Source organism: Pteropus alecto, unplaced genomic scaffold, assembly GCF_000325575.1.
Source record: "Pteropus alecto unplaced genomic scaffold, ASM32557v1 scaffold57, whole genome shotgun sequence".
In the NCBI taxonomy this organism is placed as follows: domain Eukaryota; kingdom Metazoa; phylum Chordata; class Mammalia; order Chiroptera; family Pteropodidae; genus Pteropus; species Pteropus alecto.
This window is the reverse complement of record NW_006442508.1, coordinates 15,726,090-15,739,623: the sequence shown is the minus strand read 5'-3', so window position 1 is coordinate 15,739,623 and position 13,534 is coordinate 15,726,090.

The window sequence follows — 13,534 nt, the reverse complement described above, 5'->3', positions numbered from 1 at the left end:
TCATGACTAAATCACGAATAATTAAAAAATTTAAATAGACTGATCAACAATAAGGAAATTGAAATAATCATCAAAAACCTTCCAAAAAGTAAAAGTCCAGGACCAGATGGTTTCACTAGTGAATTCTACTAAACATTCAAAGATGACTTAATACCTATTTTTCTCAAACTATTCAAAAAATTGAAGTACACTATATATATGCCATATACCATACACACATACATCACCACACACACACACACACACACACACACACTACAGGCCAGTATCTCTTATAAATACAGATGCAAAAAATCCTAAACAAAATACTAGCAAATCAAATACAACAATACATAAAAAAGATTATACATCATGATTAAGTGAGCTTTATTCCAGAATCGCAAAGATGGTTTAACATATGCAAATCTATTAATATAACATACCACATAAATAAATATAACATAAATTAATATAACATACCGCATAAATAAATAAATAAACATAAATAAATAAAAGATAAACACCATATGACCTATCGATAGATGCAAAAAAAGCATCTGAAAAGACACAGCATCTATTTATGATTACAACACTTAATAAAATGGATATAGAAGGAAAGTACCTCAACATAATAAAGATCATATATGCCAAACCCTCAGCTAACATCATACTCAATGTTGAAAAACTAAAAACAAGACAAATCTGTCTCCTATCAGCATTATTATTCAATATAATGTTGGAAGTCCTAGCTAGAGCAATCAGGCAAGAAAGAGAAATTAAAGGCATCAAATTGGGAATGAAGAAGTCAAATTGTCACCTCGTGCAGATGATATGATTTTTTTATATAGAAAACTCTAAAGACTCCACCAAAATCTATTAGAAACAATAAACAAATATGGTTAAGTTTCAGAATACAAATCAATGTATAAAAATTCACAGTATTCCTATACATGAACAATGAATTTATAAAAAAATAATAAAAAAACCCAATTCCTTTTGAAATTGCAACCAAAAAAATAGAATACTGAAAAGTAAAACCTAACAATGCATGTGAAGGACCTATATTCTGAAAAACTATGACGTTATTAAAAGAAACTGAAAAAAGACACAAAGAAATAGAAAGATATTTCATATTCATGAATTGAAAGACTCAACATAGTTAAAATGAATTTGTTACAGATTTAATGCAATATACAGATGTAATGGACTTCTCATCAAAATTCCAATGGCGTTTTTTAAAGAAGTAGAAAAATAATTATCAGATTTGTATGGAAGAACGAAAGATCCCAAATAGCCAAAGCCATCCTAAGAAAAAAAACAAAACAAAACAAGGCCAGAAGTATCACTCTGTTTGACTTCAAATTATACTACAAAATAATAATAATCAAAACAGCATGGTATTGTCAGAAAAACAGACACACAGACCAAACTGAACTGAATTGAGAGCTCATAGATAAACTCTCATATATGTGGGCAAATAAATTTCAACAAAGTATCCAAAAATATATAATGGAGTAAGGAAAGCCACTTCAATAAACAGTGCTGGGAAAATTGCAAAGCCACATGCAGAAGAATGGAACTAGAATGCTCTCTGTCACCATACACCAAAATTAATTTAAAATGGATCAAAGACATGAATATAAAACCTGAAACAATAGAGTATAGAAGAAAACCTAAGTACCAAACTCATGGACCTTGGATTCAGAGAGGATTTTATAAATTTGACTTTAAAGGCAAGGGAAGTAAAAGCAAGAACAAATGAATAGATCTATGTTAAACTAACAAGCTTCTGCATAGAAAAAAAAAATCAACAAAACAAAGAAGCAAACTGAATCCCGAAAGATATTTGTAAACATCACCTCTGATAAAGAGCCTAATATTCAAAATATACAAAAAGTACTCACACAATCAAGAATAAAAAAAAAAATGAACAATCAATTAAGAACGAGGTAAGTAACAACAAGTGTTGGAGACGTTGTGAGGGGAAAAGTACCCTTATACACTGCTGGTAGGACGGTAAATTGATACAGCCATTATGGAAAACCATATGGAGTTTCATCAGAAAATTAAAAATAGAATTAACATATGACCCAGAATTCCCTCTTCTGGATAACTAATGCCCCAAATTAAAAACATGTATTATAAAGGTATAGGCACTTTGATGTTTATAGCAGCATTATTCATGATGGCCAAGACATAAAAAGAACCAAGGTGTCCTTCCATACATGAATGGATAAAGAAGATATGAGAATATTAATGGAATATTAATATTCTCATTGGAATATTAATCAGCCATAAGAAAAGATGAAATACTGACATTTGCAACAACATGGACAGATATCAAGATTAATATTGTCAGTGAAATAAAACAGAGAGAAAAAGTTGAGAACCATATGATTTCACTCATATGTGGGATATAAAACTGAAAGCAACAAATGAACATGACAAATAAAAGCCACATTCACACGGACAATAGTTTAGTAATTACCAGAGAGAAAGGGGAGAGAGAGATATGGATAGGGATAGTAGGGGTCAGATATATGGTGACTTAAAACCTATATGACTTTATTAACTAATGTCACCCCAACAAATATAATAAAAAAGACATTAAAAGAGTTACAAGCCAAATCATATACAGTGCACTCAACTATGAACAAAACAACCTGCAAATGTAATTTATATTGATATTTTGACAGAATATTGCAATGAGTAGCCTCATTTGAATTGTTTTCCTGTCAATGTTTGAGAGACAATTTTTTAAATAATAAAACTATATTATAATAAATAAATGGAACTACATTAAAATTTATGAGATATTGTTTATTAAAAGATCTAAAAAGTAAAAAGTCAAACCACAGAGTAGAAAAAATATTTGTAATTTATATATACAACAAAGTATTTGAATATTGAAAATATATTGAGAACCCCGTAAATCAAAAAAAAAATTATTTTAAAAAATTGTGGAAAAGATATAAACAGACATTTCAAATCAAAAGATATTCAAATGAAAAACAAATTAAAGTACAGTACAACTCATGAGGAACATATGCATTAATACTATATTTTTGATTCTATTTTACATTCACCAATGAAAAAGTAGACATAGTAAGTCAAGTGTTAGCTAGGATGTAAACAGAACATTTATTTATTTCTAATGAGAGAAAAAGGTGGTACCAACACTTTGGGAAGCTGGTGATATCTATTAAAGGTAAAAGTAGGCATGCCCAATGACCCAGAAACTCCTGCTAGTACAGCACAAGAGAAATACAGTCGAAAAATTATATACAGAATGTGCATAATATTGGTGCTTATAACAACAAATACATTAAAACTACTCAAATAGCCACTCATGATAAAATAGATAAATAAGCAAATAGTATGTTCACACATAACAGCCTATTATTATGCATTAACATCAATGAACAAACTATATTTATATCCTTTTTTATGAACCTCACAAATATGATAATAAGTGAAAGAGGCAAGTCACAAAAGAATACTCACTTTTTAAATTCCATTTAAATAAAATACAAAAGAAGGAAAATAATTCATGGTTTGAGAAATAAAGAAGTGCTTACCTTTGGAGAGACTAGAGGGGGACTGTGGCAAGAGCAAGGTTATGTTTCTTAGAAGTTAAACAGATGGCTCGCTTTTTGATTTATCAAGATTTACACTTAGGATTTGTTTGCATTTTTATATGTATGGTACGCTGATATAAATATTTATTAAAACAGGTTGGTACTTTTAGTCAACTATTTTTCATTGAAATATAACTGTATTAAATTAATTGCCATGAAGAAAATTTAACATTTACATATTATGTGCCAGGTTTATCTCATAGCTTTGAATCCTCCCTGGAATATCACTTTTGTATTCCCCAAATTACATGCACAGCATGAAAAGATGGTAAACTTTAGGGTATCTCAGCAAATCAAAACTCGTTAGCTAATAATATAACAGCAACTTATAGAAAAGTGCATTGGGCACCAATTTGAGCTCTAGTTCAGCCTTTTTTCCCTCAGAAACTACCTGCCCCATCAACAGATTTGGTTCTTTATATCAATTTTTTTTCTATGACCCTACTCCCCTGGATGCAGGTAACTGAATATAGGTAAAAAATATCACTTAAGCTGAGACATTTTGATTCTATCTCTTTGAAACTTGAAATTTAAGCTGAAAAATAGCAAACCATGAGCTGGCCTATTAAATAAAAATTCCATAAACCTGGAAGCCATTATTGGACCAGTTTTCCCTCCTTTGGACCAAAAGCAGAAAATGCCAGGCTACAAAGAAAAGAAAATGAAGCAAATGTGCAGAAAGTAGAAACACTAAAATTTAGGGAGCGAGTTCTGCTGGCTTTCCAGTGTAGAAGTCCAGTGCCTTGCTAAGGGTTAATGTTATCTCAGCCTTTGGATTACACAAATATATATATATTTGTTTTTTTTTGTTTTAGTGAAAAACTTTATGCCATAATTTTATCTAGCATATTTTTTATTTGCATGTGTGCATTAGAGTTAGTGAAAAAAGGAAGCAATGCAAGGTTTCCCAAGATGAAGATATTGATGATAAGATAAGATGTAAGTTTATATCAAGGAATTAAGATTTAAGAAATTAGTCTTTTGGTTAACTGATTATTTATATAATTAATTAGAGATACAGATCCAAATCGAAGGAAAACTTTTAAGTGACAGAAATTACAAGCATACAAATAGAATAGAGTTAAAATTATAATTCTTTGTCTTCATTGACCAATAATGCCATCTTAATTTTGTAGATTTACACTTTAGCAGACCATTATATTGTGGTGAAAGTTTGTACCAACACTAAGTACACGTCCCTGAATTGTCTGCACAAGCCTTTCATTACTGTGTATAAAAAGCATCCCCTTAAAATATTTATAATTTAGCTGCAGATTTTGGTTAACGAGCAATCTTAATGACTGTGTATAATGCTAAATATGAACATAACACAAAGGTTATAGAATAATATGCATGTCACAGGAATGACATAGTAGAAACAATCCATTCTTCATATTTTTGCATATTTAAAAATTATAAAGTTCAATTTCTACAGAAACAAAAACAAAACAAAATAATAAAACTTTTCTGCATTAAGAAAAGGAATTAGGGATGGTGTGTGTGTTTGTGTGTGTGTGTGTGTGTGTGTGTGTGTTGTGTGTAAATAAACTTGCCTCAGAGGATCTGATCTATGAATTAAACATTATTAAAAAACACAAAATGAAAAGCATTCTATATTAAACAAAGTTATTGGTTGAAGTAAACTACCTTCTTTTTTACTGTAGATTCTTGTAGAAACTATTATCTACCAAATAAGACTTGCATTGAATTGCCACAATAAAAACTAAATTTCAATATTTTACTTCCCTTGGATAATTTGGGCTAACAACTAGTGATTTTAATTACTCAAATTAGAAATCTTATCCCTTTCTGCATTGTCATCTAGTAATAGAGCCAATGTGATTTTCATATTTAATAATTGGAGGCATAGTGTGCAAGTCATACTGTTTAAAAAGTACTGAATTTGTGGTTATATCTTTGCTCTGTGAGCTAGCTGTGTGACAAAGGGGAACTTGCAGTTTCTCTGAATGTCATTTTTCTAATATAAAAACTTAAGACAATAGAATGTTTTAAATTTTGTGTTTCGTTTTATAATGTTAAACTCAATTAACATTATAAAAAGATTATATTGTTATATTATAACTCAATAAACTCAACCATTTGATTTCTTCTTAGAAATCCTAATTTGTTTAGAAAAATTCACATACTAACAACAGAGAGCAAATAAATACACTCTAGGTCATCAACCCCACATGCACTCTTGTCTCACTTTCACACATTGCACAAATTGAAACCTATTCAACAGTCTTAAAAATGACATTCAAATAAAATCAGAGCTTTTAAATCAGTACACTTCAATCTTTCTGTTATCAAAGTCTGTCTCATTCTCTTGAATTAGAATAGAACTTTATGTCTTTTTTTTCTGAAGCTATCCTGCCCTTTATGTCCCTAATTTTATCAATTTTGAATTTTACTATGCATTAATCCCTCTATTTTTTTAATTCAAATATTGCCTCAACTATATCTTTCAATAACTTTAATACTGCCTCAATATTTTTCTGTTTGTGGCTTTTGCAGTAATCACTGTAGGAGGTAAAATAGTTTGGAAAAGATAATAGCAGTGGGAATGGAGGGATGTGTGTGTTTATGTGAATATACAAACCCACATACAAACATGCATAGGGATATGTATATAAGTATATAGAATATAGTCAATTGATATTTAAGAAGTACAATGGACTGCACTTTATAAATCAAGAAGCAGAAAGAGAGGAAAGGCGGCACTGCAATCCAACATCATAGGTGATTTGGGAAGAACAAATTTTAAAGGAATAGCAGGGGGAGAAAGAACATAATGGGGCAAATATTACAAAGTAGAGGAAGGAGAAAGGAAGAATGTAATTGACTCTTGCAAGAAGTCAAGCTATAAATAAAAGGCATAAAAAGAAGTTAGAATGCGAAGAATCAACAATATTCATTGGAATGGGGTTTTGAAAAAAGATAGTATTTTGTTTTAATTGCTGTCATTGTTGAGCCTTGAAGCAGTTATGAGAAGGAGTAGGTAGAGGGAGAAAATTTGCAATTATGGGAAGGAGTAGGTAGAGGGAGAAAATTTGAAGATCTGGTGGTAACAAAAGAACTAATATCTTAGTCACATCCATGGCATTGTACACAAAACTTCTACGAAAGACTGCAAAAGGATTGGCTTTATACAGTAAGAAGAACATCACTGAGTATTAGGAGAAAGAAAGTGGAAAATATGGATGCAAGTAGAGCCATTTATTATAGATAGTAGTAGAGAGCTGAAGGAATTTCAAAAGAATGATGATGCAATCATCGGAATGTATCATTCAGTTTTTTTCCTCAAGAGAGAAATTGCTGAGAGGAATATAGTTAGCTGACAGCCTCTAGCCATTGCCCCTTCATAATCTACCACAGCGTTTACTTTGAAGTCACTCACTGCCTGAGCTGCATCCAGTTAATGGCTGAGAACAGCTGAGGTACTAGAGCCAGGCCATTCCAGCCCAACGTAGGCATCCTCCAATGGGAAATCTGTGTTCTGAATCTCTCTATCGGTCTGGCCAAGACTCTCAGAGTTACACTGCAGCCTGAAATTCTTCCTACTCAATGCTTCCTCCATTCTCCTCTCTTTTCACAAGTGTCGGACCTGTATTGCAGTCTGAAGACTTTCTCCACCTACTCCTGTTTCCTCTACATCATTCATAGGCATTTCCTCAAATAAATATTTCACATCCTTGATTCTATCTTAGTACATTTTCCTCAGAGGACCTGAACTGACAGACTATTTCTCTTTGATGAAGGACTGTATATTTCTTCCAAAAAAGGAAAAAAAATAGCGACGAAAAATTTAAAAAGTAGACTAAAGAGAGCTTTTGCTTATTAGATACTTAAACAAATCAATAAGCTATAAGTAAAATATCGGATTAACACAGATGAATTAAATATTATAAACTTCAGTAACAGAATCTCATACTACTGAAATTTAAATTTAAACCATAAAGGAGATATCGCATAATATTGAATCAATTTCTATTTAAGTGATAGTCAAATTTTGGATCCTCAAATCAAATTATATGCTACATAACATTACATATTGAAAAATGGAATAAGATATAAGAAAAACATCAAAATAAAGAGAAAAATGTGAGGAGTATATACATTTAATCATTGGAGTGGGGAGTTTCAGTTGATCCTTAAAGCAATGAAAACATTGCAAATAAAATCACAGATATATGTGATTATCATAAAATATAAATATCTACATATCACAAAACTTCCTAGACAAAGTTAAAGACAAAAAATGAAAAAAATTAATAAACATGTATACGAGTGTTAATGTCATTAGTATAAACATTTTATTACAAAACTCTACTAAAGAAGCAAAAAAAAAAAAATAACAGCTGACTTCTTTTGAGCAAGGTATTTGCATAGGCATATGAGGAAAATCAATTTGAAATTATCAATCAGGGATGCAGAAAGGGAAAGTGAATCTTAGAATGTAAGAGAGTTGATAACATGCAGAAAATAAGCATTAATAGCCAGGAAGCTGTCAAGAGGCCATGCCAGCAAATAAGCCAGCCTGATTTGAGTCCAGTTCCAACACATTATAGCTAATAATGTCAATTATATCTTTTTGTGAGCAGATTTTGGATAAATTTTAAACTAACAATCTTACTTTTTTTTATATTTTAAAGATTTTGTTCACTGACTTTTTTCAGGAAGTTTGTTTTATTTTAAAAAAATGATCAATATTGTGTTGTTTTTATTTATCTTTTCTCATTTTATCTTACCTTTTATGTAAGTCTCTAAAATTTTTATATTTTTGACAAAGTTTAGATGTGGTTAATGGTAAAAAATGTTTATGTGGATGAAAGGAAAGATAGATAAGGGTGCAAGAGTAAGGATGTAGTGAGAGTAAGAGTGGGTAAGAGTGGGAATAGAATGGTATGGAACATTATGGATGAAATGTACATAATATATACTTTCATAATTTTTCCCCCCAAAATAAATTCTTATTTAGAGTGGGTAATAGCGGGAATAGAATGGTATGGAACATTATGGATGAAATGTACATAATATATACTTTCATAATTTTTCCCCCCAAAATAAATTCTTATTTAGAGTGGGTAATAGCGGGAATAGAATGGTATGGAACATTATGGATGAAATGTACATAATATATACTTTCATAATTTTTCCCCCCAAAATAAATTCTTATTTAGAGTGGGTAATAGCGGGAATAGAATGGTATGGAACATTATGGATGAAATGTACATAATATATACTTTCATAATTTTTCCCCCCAAAATAAATTCTTATTTAGAGTGGGTAATAGCGGGAATAGAATGGTATGGAACATTATGGATGAAATGTACATAATATATACTTTCATAATTTTTCCCCCCAAAATAAATTCTTATTTAGAGTGGGTAATAGCGGGAATAGAATGGTATGGAACATTATGGATGAAATGTACATAATATATACTTTCATAATTTTTCCCCCCAAAATAAATTCTTATTTAGAGTGGGTAATAGCGGGAATAGAATGGTATGGAACATTATGGATGAAATGTACATAATATATACTTTCATAATTTTTCCCCCCAAAATAAATTCTTATTTAGAGTGGGTAATAGCGGGAATAGAATGGTATGGAACATTATGGATGAAATGTACATAATATATACTTTCATAATTTTTCCCCCCAAAATAAATTCTTATTTAGAGTGGGTAATAGCGGGAATAGAATGGTATGGAACATTATGGATGAAATGTACATAATATATACTTTCATAATTTTTCCCCCCAAAATAAATTCTTATTTAGAGTGGGTAATAGCGGGAATAGAATGGTATGGAACATTATGGATGAAATGTACATAATATATACTTTCATAATTTTTCCCCCCAAAATAAATTCTTACATGTGGGAAGGTGTGGGATATCACCTGTGAAAGGTGCAATTCTCTTATCTATTTAGTACAGAAACTACAAATTTTAAATCATCTCATATTTTGGTTATTAATAATATTTTTTAGCAATATCAGAGGCTGATCCTCACATTATTCAAGGCATGTATGTGAGGATTTTTATTAAAAAAGTATTCACTAAAATCTAGATATGTTCATATAAAATTGATTTTGATATGGAAAAAATTGTAATTACATGGTGTGCCACTAAGCATAATTTTATTTTTTTGAATTAATTTAAAATCTGTGTTAATTTTGAATTATTATTAGAGTGTAGGATACATTGCTTAAGATAAGCGTCATTTCTAACAGATGGAAGTGCCCATGTTCATCTCAAACTACTGTCTCTACAGTCCCCAAACTGCATCAGTTATTTGAAGAACTCAGAATACAGTCAGATGTTACTGTTTCTGACAATGAGTCCTCACTCGGTTCAGTTCAAGAAATGTATGGACAAAAGTTGCCAAAATCTCACCCTGTATCTAGTTGCCCTCCAGCAATAGCCAGACTGAAAGAACAGCATTAGATAATTAGGATTTCCTGAAACTGCATTTTAAAGCTTAGCCACTGGCAGTGTGAAACTTTTTTCTGTTAAAACATTTGCCTCATGTTCACATACAGGGTAAAATACAGGAGCTAAGAGAACTACATTTAGATTTCTACATCTCTGGACTTGAATGCCAGATCTATCATTAATAGCTTTAATTTGCCAAATTACTCAAACTTTTAAACCTCAATTTTTCACCTGAAACATTAGGACAAAAAATATCTACCTCATAGATAAATAAGGGATGTGGGTAAGGTTCAGAGTAAATGTTTATTAGATAATATCTATTATTATAGTAGTAATAATATTTTATTACTTTGAAGACTTATCTGTCACTGAATGATGATCTACTGGACTAACAATAGCACATTCTGGACCCAACTTTGCATCACCATTGCTAAAGAGGAGAATGAGATATAGAAATTTGATTAGTGGAGACAGATACTTAAAGTGCTACTGAATCACAGAAACATGTTTATTTAGAACCCACTATCTAATTTAAAAAAAAAGATAATAACCTCAGTCAACATTGTCTAATGGTCTAAGCACGACTATTTGAAATGATAACAATAGATCCAATTCATATTCAAGCCACTGACAGAAATTTCTATTTTCTCTGTGCTATGGTCATGAGTTTCTATCTGAAAACCAAGGAGAATAAAGAAAGAAGGATTTGCTCAGCAACAAGGAAATTGAGTTCAAAACTGTGTAAACTCATCTAATTAGGTGACATCCAAGACTGGAAAATGGCTTCTGGATCAGTGAAAGAGGCAGCCAAATCATAAAATTTAAGATCAAACAGTTTTTAAAATTGGTTTTATCTCTTTCAAATTAGCATACAAGACACAGATAGGCTGGCGATCTGAAAAGTGATTACTGTTGCTAAGTGGTCTGTAAATTGTAACTAGATAAGTTTCATTATTTTAATCAAAAGCATATATTAAACCCACATCTAAACTGGTTGGTGGTGCAGCATTGGTCATTGTACACAAGGCAGCTTAAAATATAGTAATCCTTATCTTAGGAGGGGAAAAGGGGAAACCTGTACATCTGGCATAAAGACAAATAAAATAGTATCAATTAAATGTATTAATAAGAAAACTGTATATACTATATTTAAAATAGAAAAAATGAAGTATTTTTTATATTTCTAAATGATTCTATATGAAAAGTATTCCTTTCACTGTTCCTTTAAGTACAGATTCATCAGTGCACTTATATCACAAGAAGATTGATTTAATCCCAATTTTAAAGGGAACAGTAATTACACATATTGTGGCACACTTAACAGATATCATCTGAGCACATTTGCAAAAGCCAGAAGTATCCAAGTACCCAGTGTAGAGTATACTCAGCAACTCACAAATCTCAAAATTGTCACCTTCAGAATTATCATATTAGAAATATCTCTATATAATGTGTAATAAAATCAGGATATTATAGCATGCGCGTGTGCCTGTAATTCAGTAGAGAAGGATGCATCAATGTATCTGAGAGATGAGATAATTATACAGAGCATTTGAAAGTCTTCAACCTGTACTTAAAACACAATCTAAATCAAAATGCCAAATACTGCATATTATTTTTAAAAAAGGATTCTTACAAGAATTAATAAAAAATCTGCATAAAATCATGAATTTTTAGAGAATATTCTAATTAACTTTGGAGAATATCTACCTCGCTTCATTTGCACATGTCAATTCTTATGTTGTGCATTGAAAACATACAGAAAATGTGTAGATGTTCATAAAGGGACATGGTTTTTAAAAAATGTTTCTTTTATCCTCAGGTAAAGGAAAGATAGCATCAACCAATCAAAAGAAGAAGCAAGAGCAATTCAAGGAGAGACTTTTTTTATTGCTAATTTCCAGAGGGAATTAACCAATTTTCTGCATTATGATAGAATCAGCATACTGAGGATTGAACCTATAGATAATGTCAAAGCAGAAGAGGTGCTTTCAGCTTTATGTGCCTGCTGAATCTTAAATGTGAACAACTGCTGAGCTTCTGTTTGCTCCATGATTTCTGGTCAGATTTCATCAGATTGGAGCCTGCTGTTTAAGCTGTATTTAGGACATGACCCTAGCAGCTGGCTCCAGTGAATGAGCTGCTTCAAGGTGGTTATTACTATGCATGTAATAACTAAAGAATTTGGAAAAGCTAAGAAAGGCACTAATCTCTGTTTATTCTATTAAATATATTGGTAGATTTGAAATCCAACTAAGCAAGGAGCATATGAAAAATAAAAGCATGGTAATTTATACTAAATAAACTTAATATTAGCATCTGGATGAGAGAAAATGCCACATGACTATGACTCCATATGACTTAGAGTAAGGAAAGTCTATTTTTTGAATGCCTACAACTTAAAAAGAGTTTGAAAATATTTACTAAGTTTCATAAATTAACAAAGGCATTATTTATTTAAATAATTGATGTTTAAATAATGTCTGGAAGAATAAAAACACATCAAAATACATTTACTTTTATATCCAGTGCCTGTGATGATTATATCTTACTCAGCATCATATCCCTATTGGATATAGTATATAGTAGGCATCAATAAATGTTTCTTGAATTAAAAGTTATCTACTAACATTTGAAAATATAAAATGAATCACTTTGGAGGAAGTCTAAAGAAATGTAATCAGACACAAAAAATACATTGTAATATAAAAAAACACATTGTAATATGAAGAAATTTGAAATGTCTAAGAGCACTCAATCTTATATTTTCCGTACAAAGGACTGAAAATGAAAATACAGGCTAACGATAAATATTCTGTTGCAATTTTATAGACTAAGATCAAGAAAGAAAAGTAATAAGTATATTCTTGCTATGCTTTATATCTCTGACTCCAGAAAATATAAGATGCAAGAGATGCCATATCATTTTTTCCTACAAGGTAAACAACTTGGATGTAATCAATATAGTTATTTACCTAAATATACTGGTCACCTAATATTTCTGTAACTAGTTATCATTATCAGGGTTATCAACAAATCTAGGAGTGAGAAAAGACATATACTGAAAATATTTGCTAAGTATTTCCATGTGGAGTGGCAAATAGGTTTGTTTTCAGGTGACATTCCAGAGTTGCTTAAACACTAAAATATTCATAGAAAACACTAGGAGAATTTGTGGCATTAGAACCTCCTGAAGCCCAGAATCAGATCAAAATGTTTACCAAAAAATTAAAATTAAATAAAAAAATTTTGTCAGCACTGAAACTGTGATAAGGTATCAAACATATTTTATAGCATTACAACATTACAAAGTAGTACTATTTCCACCATTTCAAAAATGAAAAACCATAGATTTTAAAAATATGTCTTCCTTGCCCTTCCTCTAACACATTAATAAAATTTTTCCTACTCTTCTTCATTCCCCTACCCTATCTGAATGACAGACTAGAACTAAATTATATCTGATCAAAGA